This window comes from Anas platyrhynchos, chromosome 26 (genome assembly GCF_047663525.1).
Source record: "Anas platyrhynchos isolate ZD024472 breed Pekin duck chromosome 26, IASCAAS_PekinDuck_T2T, whole genome shotgun sequence".
Taxonomy (NCBI): Eukaryota; Metazoa; Chordata; class Aves; order Anseriformes; family Anatidae; genus Anas; species Anas platyrhynchos.
Window position 1 is genome coordinate 2,107,224 of NC_092612.1, and position 14,803 is coordinate 2,122,026.

Consider the following 14,803-nt stretch of genomic DNA (forward strand, 5'->3'; position numbering starts at 1 on the left):
TGATGGATGAATCTCCCAGACAAGTCTATTGAATGCTAAAGATATGTCTAAACCTGACTCTGCTGCTTTTGACTGACACTGCATAGAAAAAATAAGGCTGCGATCAGGAAACAAGACAAGATATATATATTATAATTCACGTTGAATTACAAAATCATTCATGTTTGGACAATCATGAAGTATGAACAGAAACACCAGGTCTGTTAGAAGAAGAATGCTGGTCATACGTTCCTGGTCCCCCTTTGAAAATCTAACTTTTATATCTTTGAAAAAGGTAAGGTGAAACTGGCAATAAGAAAAAAAAAAAAAAAAAAAAGTAATTGTAGTAACTGAAAGATGTTCTGGTGAGAGACCAAAAAAAGTTTTTTTTCTTAAAGATTTGAGGTGAATAAAATTCAGCTGTCAGCGAGCTGTGTGGCAATGTGTTTCATAATCAAAGAGGCTTCTAGGTGAAAAGGTGAAAAAGAAAACTTCAGGCGAACATAGTGATGCAACATAGTTTTAATGACAGGGAAATACAGCATGCATTTCGTGAAAGCAGTCACATAGAGCACAAAGGACATTTCCCAGGGCTTTGGGCAGGGCTGCAGCTCCACATGTGCCAGCAAAGACAAGTGCTTGGTATCACCGGGCTGCAGTTTCCCTTGTGAGGTCAGCACAGGACAGGGCTGCCAGAGTGGGAGATGTCGCTTCTTCACAAGTTACCAGAGCTACAGCTTCCTCTGGTAGACCTCCGGTAACCAGAGGAGCTGCTGGCACCCTGACAGCTTGCCGTGCCAAAGGAGCGTCCTCCTCCATAGGAGCCCCCACCGCAGGAGCTGCCTCCTCCATAGGAGCCTCCCATGCCTCCTCCATAGGAGCCTCCCATGCCTCCTCCATAGGAGCCTCCCATGCTTCCTCCATAGGAGCCTCCCATGCCTCCTCCATAGCAGGTCCTGGAGCTGAAGGATCTTCTGCCTCCGAATGAACCTCCAGAGCCAAATGACCTACCACCTCCATATGAGCCCCCCATTCCTAGGGAACTGCCTCCTCCGTATGAGCCCCCCATCCCCAGGGAACTGCCTCCTCCATACAAGCCACCCATGCCCAGGGAACTGCCTCCTCCATATGAGCCTCCCATTCCAAATGAGCTGCTTCCGCCATAGGAACCCCCAAAATCAAATGAGCCCCCTGATTCAGCAGAGCCCAGTGACCCCGAATACCCTCTCCCAATAGGTATTGGGAACGAGGTGCCCACGATGCTCTCCTGTGGGCAGGAGCTGAGGATGGGGCCTGGGAAGTGGACGACAACGGGTGGAGGGTACACTACAGCACGGGAGTCCCCACAGGACGTGATGCAGGGCTGGCTGTAGACATCAGCATAGGGCTGTGGGCAGGTCACCTCACAGGGGGAGGAACATCCACTGCTCATCAGCTGTGATCCTGAATACATCTTTTGTGGTGCAGATAAACCTGTAGCAGGACATAAAGCATAAGAACAATGCTCAGAGGCTGGAGGGAAAAAACTTGCAGACCTGAGATCTTATATAAGCACAGAAAAAGAGTGAAAGATGTTTAGAAAGATGCAGGCTCATCTCCATTATACATTTTTTTCTGAGCATGTATAAATGAACACCTGTTTCTTCCAAACTTACTTTCTGCTGCTCTAGAAATACTGATAATCATGGAGAGCAGAACCACACTCTGTATGCCTTTGGATGCAGCTCATGCAGTAGATTTTATTGGATCATAACACACAGCTCTGGAGCTAACTGACAATATCGAATTGATCCTTATGCCTAGGAGAATCCAGTCTTACAAATAATTGTCCTTGTCTATAAAGACATATATCAAAATGACTATAAAAATTCTGGTATGACAAAAGGCAAATGACATTACTTAGCACCCCACTATCTGCAGAAGACTGTCCTCAGTTAAATGGAGAAAATATTTTCCTAACACTTCATATAGAGAACGAAGCAGATCCGACTTACCAGGTCTGGAGAAGTGTAGAGGATGAGAGGCTGTTGATGAGACTGAAGTGTTCAGAGAGCCTTTATATACCTTTTCAGACCACCAGTAGGATGTGAGCCACGCTTTGTGCAAGAGCTTCATATGTATTGCCAAACTATGTTTTGCTGTATGGATTATTTCATTAATTGTTCTAATTGTTCACTTAATTGATGTGATCACAACTTTATTCTCAACTCCAAGTCACGTTACAAGCATTATACAAGCATATATATGTTTCATGTTATCCTCTGACCACAACAAATTCAGCTTATATTGTCCCTGGCCCCAGCTATAGTTGAAATGGGAACAAGTCTAGGTGCATGTAAGGATCATATGGAGCTAATAAACTGCTTTTACACATGATATTACATTTTTCTCTTTCAAAGTCTGGATTGGAAATAGTTGGGTGGTTAACAGCATGCTACCACTAACCAGAGGTTCTGAAACACAGGTAGAAGCAAAAGGCAGCACCCAGGGTCCTTCATGTAAATTGTTATTTCTCAACTGTAGAAAGATTGACACTAACTGAGGAGTTAACGAAGAACTGCTGACTAGCAAAAACGTCAAATCAAGAGCTGCCCACTTATGCCTGACAGAACTCGTTTGCATTCTGATGCAAGGTTTTAACCGTATAAGCTCCTTGTGCTCTATTTTCTAATGGTGTTTGAAAACTCCAGAAACCTGTGACGGAAGCATTAAACATAGTGTGACAAGTGGAACAGGCTGGAAACACAACCAGTTAGTTTCAGAAAGACTGTAGTCTGTGACTGAGAATCAAAATCTACAATTACTTTGGATTACTTTGGCTTAGAAACAAAACACTTAAGTTGGACATTTGATATTGCCGGCATGTATCCACGTGACACTTGCTTTAACCCCACAAGAAGGTTGATCACAACTAATGTTCTCCCTGTGTTTCTGATTACTGGTAAACGAAAATTTTATTGGAGAGATCTCCTCCCATTTATGGTGTTGTATCTCTGTCTACTAACACATGTGATTTTCAAGCACTATTCCAGGAATACCACACCAGTATTCAGGGAAAAATAAATAAATAAATAAATAAATAAATAAAAAGAGCCTTTGCCATTAATTTTCATTTTAGTTTGCATTGTCTTCAGACATGCTCTGCATGCGTCCATTCTGTGTCCAAAAAGTCTTTTATTTTGTCTCAAATGATGCCTCCTGGATAACATGAATGCATTTTTCTAGGCTACTACAGCTATCCTGAAGGGTGACAAATGGAGAAGGATGACAATAAAATTATTCTATGTGTTCTCACACAATGTCTCCTTGTACTTAATTGGATAATACTGCCCATTTGATTAAGCATGTCAATAAGCAATTATTTGGGTGGATGTTAAACACACAGGAGAAATAACGTGCCCCATCTTATGAGCTGGAAAAATTAAATTTGCAACTCTCCCAAGTCTGTGAAATTCTGAATTTAAACAGAATCTTCTGCAGAACAGAAAATGTTTCTCCAGACAAAGCCAAATTGGTATATTTCTCTTGCTTAAGAGAAAGACCGAAGTCTTATCTTGGTAAGCAAACAGAGCTCAATTCACTGCAATTCAAATTCATTGCAATTCAAATGAGGTCAGAAGATGGCACTAGTCATAAAATGAATATAAAAACTATTTAAGGATTAAAGTAAGACAAAGGGTGTGTTGCACATATAGTATGATGTGGGGCTGATTTACTAACCATTATCAATTATCAAAACAATTATTACAATTAGAAGTAGCTTATACAGCAAAAAAGTTTTGCTGGCTAACTATTATGCCCCATGTGCAGAAGCGTGTTGCATATCCTGGCAGCAGTTTGAAGGGGTATATAAAGCACTGCATTTCTTCCAGGTTCACCAACGACTTCACTTCATCTGATTTTCTCTGTGAACCTGGTAAGTACTCTTTCTGAAGTTCCTTTATAGTTATTGAGATGTTGCTATCAGTGTTTAAATGGGGGAATGACTTGTATGTCAGTACTCTGTGATGCTTAGCAATGTCAGATTTGTAAAATATAGTCTTTTGTAGCAATTTAGCTGTAGCAACTGGTAGGTAAAGGTCTTAAAATGTGTTCTTCCAAGCCACAAAGGGAAGGGGTCAATTAAATCCTTTTAATTTGATAACGAGGTTACAACTTACAGTTTGCCAGCTATTAGAATATATATATATATAAACAGCAGCAAGAAATGCAGTTGACTTCTGCTTATAAATACATGGTCTGTCAAACCTGTTTCCAGAAGAACCCATTAGTCGACATCAAGCAGAAATTTGTCCTTCACAGAACTAGTGGTGGAATACTTACCAGAGCAAACACTAGTTCAGAACAAAGGCAGGAGGAAGGTACTTTAGAAAGATATATTCTTTTGTGTAAGCTACAATAGACTGCAAGAAAAGTTTTTTTTGGCTCTGTATTATTTAGATTTACCTATACTGAACAATAATTTCAGACTAGATAAAAGCCAGATAACAAGAGTAATTCTCATACTATAAGAGAAAATTTTATTCTATGAGGAAACACATATTTTGGGTCATCGTGGAAGTTGTATAAAGGCACAGAGCTGTGTGTACATGTTATTTTAACTCCTTAACCTGTGCTGCAGGTTTATCCGCACCACAAAAGATGTATTCAGGATCACAGCTCGTGAGCAGTGGATGTTCTTCCCCCTGTGAGGTGACCTGCCCACAGCCCTATGCCGACGCCTGCAGCCAGCCCTGCATCACCTCCTGTGGAGACTCCCGTGCTGTAGTGTACCCTCCACCCGTTGTTATCCACTTCCCAGGCCCCATCCTCAGCTCCTGCCCACAGGAGAGCATCGTGGGCACCTCGTTCCCAATACCTATTGGGAGAGGGTATTCGGGGTCACTGGGCTCTGCTGAATCAGGGGGCTCATTTGATTTTGGGGGTTCCTATGGCGGAAGCAGCTCATTTGGAATGGGAGGCTCATATGGAGGAGGCAGTTCCCTGGGCATGGGTGGCTTGTATGGAGGAGGCAGTTCCCTGGGGATGGGGGGCTCATACGGAGGAGGCAGTTCCCTAGGAATGGGGGGCTCATATGGAGGTGGTAGGTCATTTGGCTCTGGAGGTTCATTCGGAGGCAGAAGATCCTTCAGCTCCAGGACCTGCTATGGAGGAGGCATGGGAGGCTCCTATGGAGGAAGCATGGGAGGCTCCTATGGAGGAGGCATGGGAGGCTCCTATGGAGGAGGCAGCTCCTACGGTGGGGGCTCCTATGGAGGAGGACGCTCCTTTGGCACGGGAAGCTGTCAGGGTGCCAGCAGCTCCTCTGGTTACCGGAGGTCTACCAGAGGAAGCTGTAGCTCTGGTAACTTGTGAAGAAGCAACATCTCCCGCTCCAGCACCCCTGGCCCATGCTGACCTCACATGGAAATGTTCTCTGTACTCCGTATGACTGTCTTCACCCAACATGTCTGTACTTCCCTGTCATTAAAATTATATTGCATTCAAACTCAGGCCTTTTTTTCTTTTTTTCTTTCAATCCATATTTTCAAGTCATTTTGGAGGTAATTCAGCAGTATCCTTGAGAAATTTGAATGTCCTGAAGGAGAATCAGCCCCCTTTATTATGCCATAATGCTGTGATTGATGGGGGGAAGTTATATCATACCACATCCTTTAACATTTGTGGTAACGTCACCTGTCATAGAATCAAAAAGTTTAATTAGCTGATGCCTTCCTAGAAATATGGTCTAGTGGCAGATACATTCCTCTTGCAAACAGGAACCTCCAATATCAGTTTAAATTAATTGTTATATAATAATTCTTCCATGTGAAGGGCTCTGTTTTTTAGATTAAACACTGAATATTTGGATTTGTGTGCACATATGCCCTTGAGCTCTATCTTGACTAAGCGTTCCCTGCTCCACTGAATTCCCAGGAAGGTACTATCCTGTAATATTGAAATCATCCTTATGAATTTGGTCATACTTCTCTGCTGACTAACATGAAGCACATGTATGTGTCTTTATAAGACCTGTATGTGAATAAGGGAAAAGACAAAAACTGGAATGCAAGAATAATAAATGAGATTTGCTGTGATCTCTTCCATACCTCTGAATGTTTGGAAAAGGCAACGGAGAGAAAAGCAAGACAGAAGCAGTGATTACACACAGACATCACCTGTCCAGTGAAGCAACAGGAAAGGGAATCATAGATTTCTACCAAAGTGTTAAGGCAATGGGAAGAAGCTCTTTCCATTCCATACCATACTGCCCCAAAATGGGTACACTAACTAGCTTAAAGCTAGTAGACATATAGACTTAAAGACTGTAGACACATTTGTAATGTCAATATAGACATAACCATAAAGTTTATTAAATAAATATATAGATTTTGATTTAAAAATAATAACAATAAATCAGAAATCTTGTAATGTCTTCTTTCCTCCTGGAGTCTGTGCACAAAAGTGTTTTTTTTTTTTTTTTTTTTTTTTTTTTTCCTCAGATATCTGTGCTAGTCTGTGAATTGGAATGAAAACACGGAAGTCACAGGTTTTAAGACAGGATGTTGGTGACACCTTGTACCTTAATTCACAACAAAAACAAGAACAAAAAAAAAATGTGATTTTAGGTCTATTGCTGAGTAATTTTTTTTTGGCCAGAAGGAATCTTCTGGACTATATGAATCAGAAAATATTACCCATTACTTTGTCTTTATTCCATAATTTCTCTTTAAACGATCACATGCATATACACAACACCCACTTCCGATTTAAAGTCAATTGGTAATCATTCATATCTACCAAGTTATTTCAATAGTTAATCATAATTATAATGAAATGTTTGCGTATTCTTCCTTCTCTAATTACAGTGTTACCTTATTGGAGAAATCTCCCCCTTGCAGTTACGTGCATTTATTCAAAACTCTTCTTGGTCTTATTTCACAGAAACTAGCCAGCACATTTGATTTGTTTATTTTAGAGAAGTTCACATGAAAGGATATAAAATTGTAATACATTACTTCAAGAAGAAAAACAATAAAGACCCCTTTATATCCGATGGGATAATAGGAGATGAATTCACCACCTTACTTTCCAACAAGGAAGACTGAGGAGGTGGAAAAAAAATCCCCTTCCAGTTGCTGGAGAAGCTAGGTGCTGACAGATTAAGAAATGAGACAGTAGCATCCCTGTGCTGGAACACTTCTAAGAACAGCTTAGAGAACCTTTTCCAGGAATAATTCAGGGAAAAGTATGAGATGAGCAACCTCACTAATCTTCTTCTACAGCTGTTTCCTATAATTCCAGTTTTTCCTGAATAATTTTTCTTCTTTGAACTCAGTGCTCAGCACTGTTTCTGAAGAATGTTCTCCTCAAACAATTCTCATTCATTTAATTTTCCTGTTCACAACAGCATTTGTTACTTCACTAGCTTTCCATTTACCCCCAAATCCTTTGCCAACAGTGACTGTGCAACTACTTCCTCATCACTGACTTCATATATGTAAATAAATAAATGTACCTAAGGGAATACATGCATGCATGAATTCAAGAGTTGGGCTCAAAGGCTCCCTCTGGAGCCGCTCCCACATCATGAACTGATGCTGGGTGAGCTGAGAGCAGCTCCTCCCACAGCCCTACTCCTGCCACTGGCTTTGCAGGAAATGTGCCAGAGTTCGAAACATGGCAAAGGATGAGTGGCTGAAGCTGGAGCTGCCTATGAGGCCACTAGATGCAGGTAAAAGCTGTGGGAGAAGGCTGTCATGAGAGCTGAGCATTAGCAAGGGTGCAGGAGGATTGCTGGCAGGGTCGGTGCTGCTGGAAGGAGCTGGAGCTGAATGCCAGGCACTCCACGCCTCCAAAGCTCCCAGGGGCTGTGCCCATAACAACAGCACCTGGCAGACACTATTAAAATCCTTTCTCATCTTCCTCACACAGCTCCAGGACAGAGGGTAAAATTTACATCTGCAGCTCTGGCTTGGCAATAACAATTCTAGTTGTCACCATGATCTTGGGATCTGCCAGCCCAAACAAAGGGTACATGCACACACTGAAGAGTTTCTGGGTTCCTTTCCCCTCCCTCCTTCTCATACATATGCATTTTTGTTTGCTATTGATGTAACTTCTGTGCTATCAATTATCTCTTGGAAGCAAAGGGATTTCAGAGGCTCCTCTAGGCAAGAACACTTACTGGAAATGTTCTGAGGAAATGCTTTCAGATCGTTTTGCAAACACCCACTGGTGTTTTATACATGCAAAGTATTCAGGTGTTATGATGTTAATAACAGGCTGCCAGTATTAAACTCCACAGTATTGAATCATAGCGTCACTTTAAAATATATATGTCAGGGCCACCCACGTGATTCTCTGAATCAGGCAATGATAAACACCTTGGGAATTTGGATCTCTCTCTTTTTTGATTAAAAGCCAGCTCTGCATTTGTTAGCCTAATCATACTATTTAAAACAAGTTGGACAAATATTCACCTTTCCAAATCAGGGCATATTTAGTGATTTAAATGGTACTATGTCATCCAAGGGGGCTGAGTCTCTGCTTCAAACGTGGCATGAGATGCTGTTCATCACAGCAGGTCAAGCTGGCACAGAGTGGCAAGTCTTTGACCTCCACATTGCCAAAGCCTTCCTGAGCAATCTTAACTAAATCAGCTGCTCCTCTTTGCCCTGGCCCACCTACATGTCAGCTGGGGAATTACCAGCTTTGCCAGAGCATTGCTCACTTGCCTTGGTCTTCCCACAGCTCAACTCTCCATGCTCATTCATTTTTCTGATGCAACTGTGACCGTAACCACAGTGGAAGGGACTGCAGGGACGGTGACTTAATCCAAACCAGACCGAGCAATTCCTAGATCCCTCTCACCAGCCCGCTTTAACCAAAAGGAGCTTTCTCTCTTCATGTTCCTTCCTGGGCTTGGTCAGAGATCTTGTTGCAGAGGAAGACACCTGTCATGCTGAAATGGGTCTGAGGCTGCCATGCCAAGCCTTTGCACAGTAAGCCATTCTTGCTTGGAAGAGACTCAGACATCAAGTGAGGAGCTAGGGCACCACGGGCAATGCTTGGCCCTGCTAGGAGTGTCTCTCCAAGGCAATCCTGACACTACAGTCATGCAGTGACTACAGTTTCTGTAAACATGTCCTAACAAGCTTTAAACTAGCGAGCACACTTACTACTAATATTAGGTTAGGCTCTTATGCATTCTTGGAGGTCAGGATGTTAAGGAAGGAAAACAAACCCCTGTTTTCTAAGGAACAGCAAGGATGAGTTCCACAGAGCCTCTGAGTCTGGCAGCATGGCCAAGGCTCCCACAAAAGCCTGACTTTAGTCCCGCGGGCTGTCTTCACACTCTCAGGGCTGCAAGAATGGGTTTGATGCTTAAAACCCTGAAATGAAAGGAATCTGGGGATGGGACTGTTCAAGTCACATGCTGGTGAGAATAGGATAATCAACACAAACAGTAAGCAAAACAATTACTGTAATTACACGTCAAATTTTGTTTGGGGAGTAATGGAACCTAATGCACAAATATGACGTTATTTTCTTGCATCAGCCTGGTGGTCCGGGAAGGTATATAAAACCATTCATGATTCAGAAACCTTCCAGCAGGTTCTCTTCGCTTCTCCACGGTGAACTGAGTAAGTTGGATTCTTATATAATTTCTTCTTCCTAAAGAGAAACAAAAGAAAAAAAAAAAGAGAAAAAAAAAAAAAAAAGAGAGGATTAACATTTTTAAAATTGTCTGGGTTTATTTCAGGGCTGAATTTTTGATTTTGTGATTCTGTACTACTGTCAGGAATTAATTTTCATGAAAGAGTCATTTGTTTATTAATTTGAAGGCACTGATGGACTGGAGTTTAAAATTATATTTGAAATCTGGGTAATACTAAAGGCACCTTCTTCTTTTGTTATATGGAGATTTAATGCTTTAGGGAGCCTTAGAATGTCTTAGCAAGCGGTATACATCCGGCAGCATTGTTCAGACCTTGTGGCTTTTGATTACTATCTAATTTTGTTTGGAGATATGTAGAGTATATATTGAGATAGGCAATACAAATATTGAGACGATGAGAAAACTGCAGTCACCCATCGGACTGGAGCCAGCCATTGGGACACCAAATGTCTGTGGATGTGGCCCTGCAGGGTGCCCAGTCGGACTTTGGAAATGCTCCATCTGAGACCCTCTTGGGCACTTGCTGCCAGTCTGAGTGGCCCAGAACAATGTCTTGGCATTGACAAATTGTCTGTCAGTGCAGCTATGCAGAAGAAATGGAGAATATCTGCTTAAGGTGCATATTCTTTGGGAAGTTGCTTTGGGTGGTTTTGTTCTATTTATGCAAAGCAGTGCTCTTATGCAAAACACTCAACAGGCTGTGAAAGAATATATTATCCAGTATAAATGTTTTGTACTGTATGTTTGTGTTTGGGTTGATTTCTTAGCCATTCATTTTCTCTGGCTTTCATTCTGCTGAGAGTGTTGCAGGTCAACTGAAGAGGATGGAACTAATAGATGAATTAGCATGAAAGGGTGGGAACCTGAAGATAATGTCTGGATTAGGGTTTAAGGGTCAGGAAAAGTTTAGGTGAATAATGTGTATTTTGGCATTGTGTCTAAAACAACAATGACAAAATAAACTAATCCTAGAAAAAGAGCTTGAGTCAAACTGAGCTCCACCCAGGCTTTTCAACCAGACAAAAAAATAAGTAATCTCCTTGGCTAAAACTGAAATATTCCATTCAATCTCAGGCAACAGATAGCCTAGCTCCTTCATTTGGCTGGTTGATTTGGAATTTGGATAAGTTTGAAATGACATCTCAAAATGTAGTTTTATTATATTTTCCAAACTACCTCCCCACCCTTCAATTTGTTTCACACACACAAACACACAGGAAAAAAAAAAAAAAAAAGAAAAAGCCAGCTCAGGGTTTTGAATAGTTTAATTCCCTCAGATATTTAAATTCAGGAGACCTACATTCAAGTTTTTGCTAGGCTTCAGCTATCCCTTGTGCTCTTGCAGAAGTCTTGTATTTTTTAATTTTCCAAGTGAGCTTGATATTAAATATACTGGATAGAAGCCACCTGTTACAAACTAACTCCCCTGAAAACATCTTCATTCTTTATGGGATTGACTCCTTTACACATAAGATTGGGATCTTACACCTCTCTGCCTTTTGTCTTTGTAGTCCAGAGAATATGTCAATTTGGCACAGTAAAACCTGTCACGTGTTTTCCATTTTTTCAATGCCTGGTGTGGTGTTATCCTAATTTTACTGTGAATTCAACCTCTGGAGTCCAATTTACATAGAAGAACAGATGTTACATATCTATGTTATTTAAGTAGCAGCCTTGAAGAGGTTTTTGGCATCTGTGGGAAGGAATCCAGCTTTGAAAGGGCACATAGGGAAGAGTAAAGCAAAGCAGAACAGGATGCGTATTAACCCATCTACTACCTGGTGTCTCTTCAAGGCTCACATTAGCTTAGCTCCAGCATTGATCCTGTCCTACCGGCTCCAGGGGTTTATATTCATTCCTTTTTTGCAGGCCTACAGCAGGGATAAACGATGTCCTGTGAGAAAACTCTGTGCACTGAGCCATGCGCTGCTCCATGCAACGTGAAATGCCCCGAGCCCCGTGCTGCCGCTTGCAATGAGCCCTGTGTTGTCGCCTGCCCTGACTCCCGAGTCATCATCTACCCTCCTCCTGTGGTTGTCACCTTCCCAGGACCCATCCTCACCACCTACCCACAGGAGACCGTCGTGGGCTCCACGGAATCAGCTGAGCTGGCCACGGTCATCGAGTCGGGGGTACCCATCGGTTCAACACAGAAGGGTGTTGAGTGCGTGCTGCCCTGTGCTGAACCATGTGCCCCGAAGCTTGTCACGAAGTGTGAGCCCCAGTGCGTGCCCCAGTGTGCACCCCCGTGCCCACCCCCGTGCCCACCCCCGTGCCCACCCCCATGCCCACCCCCATGTGAGCCCCCATGTGTGCCCCAATGTGCACCAGAGTGCTCCTACACCTATTCCACCCGCTGGAAGCATCCTTGCCAGAGGGGCTTCTGCAAGAAGATCTGATCAGCCAAAAGCAGAGTATAATCACAGGAAAAGAACAAGCAAAGAAGTGAAAGGATATGGCGCATGATTTACAGGCATGGCTTTCAGGGTTCTTCCTACTGTAGAGAGAAGAACTCTGAAAATCAGGACCCTACTTCTAATTCCTATATAGTGCTTTAGCTTAGATTAGTGCTCTCTTTATCCTTGTGGCTTTGCATCTTACATCTGCGCTTTTAACTTTCTCTACCCAGTTTGACTTTGACCGTGATTTAAAAAATAAAAATAAAAAATTAAAGCACACAAAGGGATTTAAATGTCAGACTCAACAAGAATCTCAGGAAAGTGAACATCTCAAAGAAATGTATCACACTGGAATGGGTGACTGGTTTTAGCTTTTCTTGTCTCTAGAAATATACTCTTTTAGCCTGCATTATTCTTTCTGCAAATGTTTACTCCACTTTACATTTACATTAAAAGGCTGCTGCATCAAACCACTGGCCTTCTGAATCTCCTTTTTCCTCTGCTACTTATTTGCAATGCTCTCTTGGCGACACTCAGCCTTATATAGGGGAACAGAAGCTGGCCTCAAGACTCTTCCTAAGCCACTCAAAACTTGATGCCCATGGAAAATTAAGGATTTCATTTTGCAGTGCAGGCACCAGTGCAAAAATGGGATGTGTGCTGTATAATCCAGGCTGCAGCCTGGAAAACGGTAAGCACAAGTTCTAGGGAAATGTGGATCTGTGTTTTCTAAGCTATATACCTCAAGATTATAACAAAATGTGCATTTTTAAAGAATGTCATGTTCTCACATGTGTCCAGTCCGATTTGGAAGTCTTCTATGAACAAACAATACTGAGGTTGCAGTTATTCTTCCTATTTCTGCATTAAAACTTTTTCAGCCTGCTTATGCACAGGACTCCTCTTCATGCATAAATATTAGCAGCCATGTGGGGACCTGGAGCACCAGTTTCTTACTTGCTCCTGGGCGTCCTGGTCAAAGACCCACGTACTTTTGTCTGCCCAGCTGGTGCCAGCAGCAGGTCCCTCTGGGCAGACGCCATTTGGGATGTCAGGTGGGTCCTGCTCACACCAAGCAACTTCACATGCTGCTTTTCTTCTAAAGATTATGTTAATTTCCTTCTTCTCTAATGGCTACATATGTGTGTTGGCTTATTTAAGTCATGGTCTTTCTGTGTCTAGGAAATACCATGTCATTCTGGCAATTATAACCACCCAGAAACATCCCAAGACTTCCGCAGAACAAAGGGCCGTCAGGGTGCTTCACAAGCACCTACTGATGTATTACACATGTAAAGTGGTATGTTAATATAACGTTAATAGTATATTACTTGGGTTACATTCCCCAAGACTCTGTAATAACTCTGATTTGGAAAAAAAAGGTTATGATTTCACAGGCATTTATCTCCATATTTACTCAGGATATTTTTTTTTCCTAGTAAACTGATGTTTTTCAATATAAAGTTGCTTTTCTTTTGTTTTATGATGGTAACTTTCATGTCACTGATCAAGACGCATGGCTGTTTCCGGCTATCTCAAGTTTAACAGAGGGTTCATGAAATACGTTTGGGTCCCTTACCTGAATACTTCCATGAATACAAGCACACTGTCTAGGTGATCAAATTTTTTTAAATGATCCTTTTTTTTTTTTTTTTTTTTTTTTTAACACTTAAAACAAACAAAACCACAAAGCTGTTTTTATCCCTCTAAATACACTTTGCTACTTCAAGGGCTAATACCTCAGCAGCCTAAGTGTTTTTGTTAAAGAAGCCTCTAAGACTGCAATCCTGTCAAGCCCCAAGCTCGCAGGCTACAACAACTTAATGCTATGCATTCACAATTAGCAACATTCTCCCCCCAACTCCCGAACACAAGCTTATTTCCAGAGGTTAAACAAATAGGATGTTAGGGAAGCTAGGGAAGCACAGGAAAACAGGAAAATAAGAGCAATAAACCTTCTCCTAAGACAAAACACAGAAGCTACTAATGCAGACACTTGGCACAAGCCAGGAACACATCTTCTTCCTATAGCTGAAATAGTCTGATGGGGCAATTAGCAAACTTCTCCATCACTAGATTCGAAAGTTCCTCCTCATCTCCATCTCCCTTGGCAGCTTTTGGGGACGTGCTCTGGGGCAGGCTGGTGTCTCCTGTGGGGCCAGAAGCTGGTGGGGCAGCAGCACCGGAGTGAAATGCAGGTCTGGGTGCCCAGCTCCGTGCTGGAGCTGCTGCCCTCTTGTGGCATCTGCTTGCTCTGACTCGGGCCCTGGGGTGAAGTTGAGCTGCATGCTCCAAGCACGTCCAGGAGCACAAACCCACCTGCAAGTCAAGGTGCACACCCCAGATCAAGGTAATGGTGAACCAGCCATGAACATAGTCTAGGTTCACATCCAGAGTCCTTGCTGCCAACTGCATGCCTAGGAGAGCTGCTGCAAATCCACAGCCTCTGCAAAACCTTCACTGCTGCCTTTTGTAAAAAATAGCCTGGTGAAAAGCCTGTGCCAGTTCCTTCCCTTGACCTCTTTTTCTGTTTACATCGTGAAACAGCTCACTTTCTCTGCTGTTTTACTTTTCACCACTTTATGCCATCGCTAATGTTTTTATGGAAAGAGAGTAGTTATTACATCACTTTTTACAGAAAAGATAATTGCTTCCTTAAAGCTAAATGAATTGCTTCTATGGAGAAGCTTGGATCACACTCAGCTGTTGCTATCTTTTGACATGTCTAACATAAACTGTAGTATTTCCTCAACACCACAGCTGA

The 14,803-nt window shown here is 42.3% G+C and overlaps 2 long non-coding RNA genes across 2 annotated transcripts; one reads left to right on the forward strand and one right to left on the reverse strand.

Moving 5' to 3' along the window:
• Nucleotides 1–483: 483 nt before the first annotated feature.
• LOC139999521 (uncharacterized) lies at nt 484–2,111 on the reverse strand. Its single transcript, XR_011804996.1, has 2 exons — nt 1,974–2,111; nt 484–1,452 (listed from the first exon to the last, which is right to left on the reverse strand). It is a non-coding gene; the product is annotated as an uncharacterized lncRNA (long non-coding RNA).
• A 1,658-nt stretch (nt 2,112–3,769) lies between these two features.
• On the forward strand, nt 3,770–5,467 carry LOC139999518 (uncharacterized). Its single transcript, XR_011804993.1, has 2 exons — nt 3,770–3,895; nt 4,601–5,467. It is a non-coding gene; the product is annotated as an uncharacterized lncRNA (long non-coding RNA).
• The last annotated feature ends 9,336 nt before the right edge of the window (nt 5,468–14,803 follow it).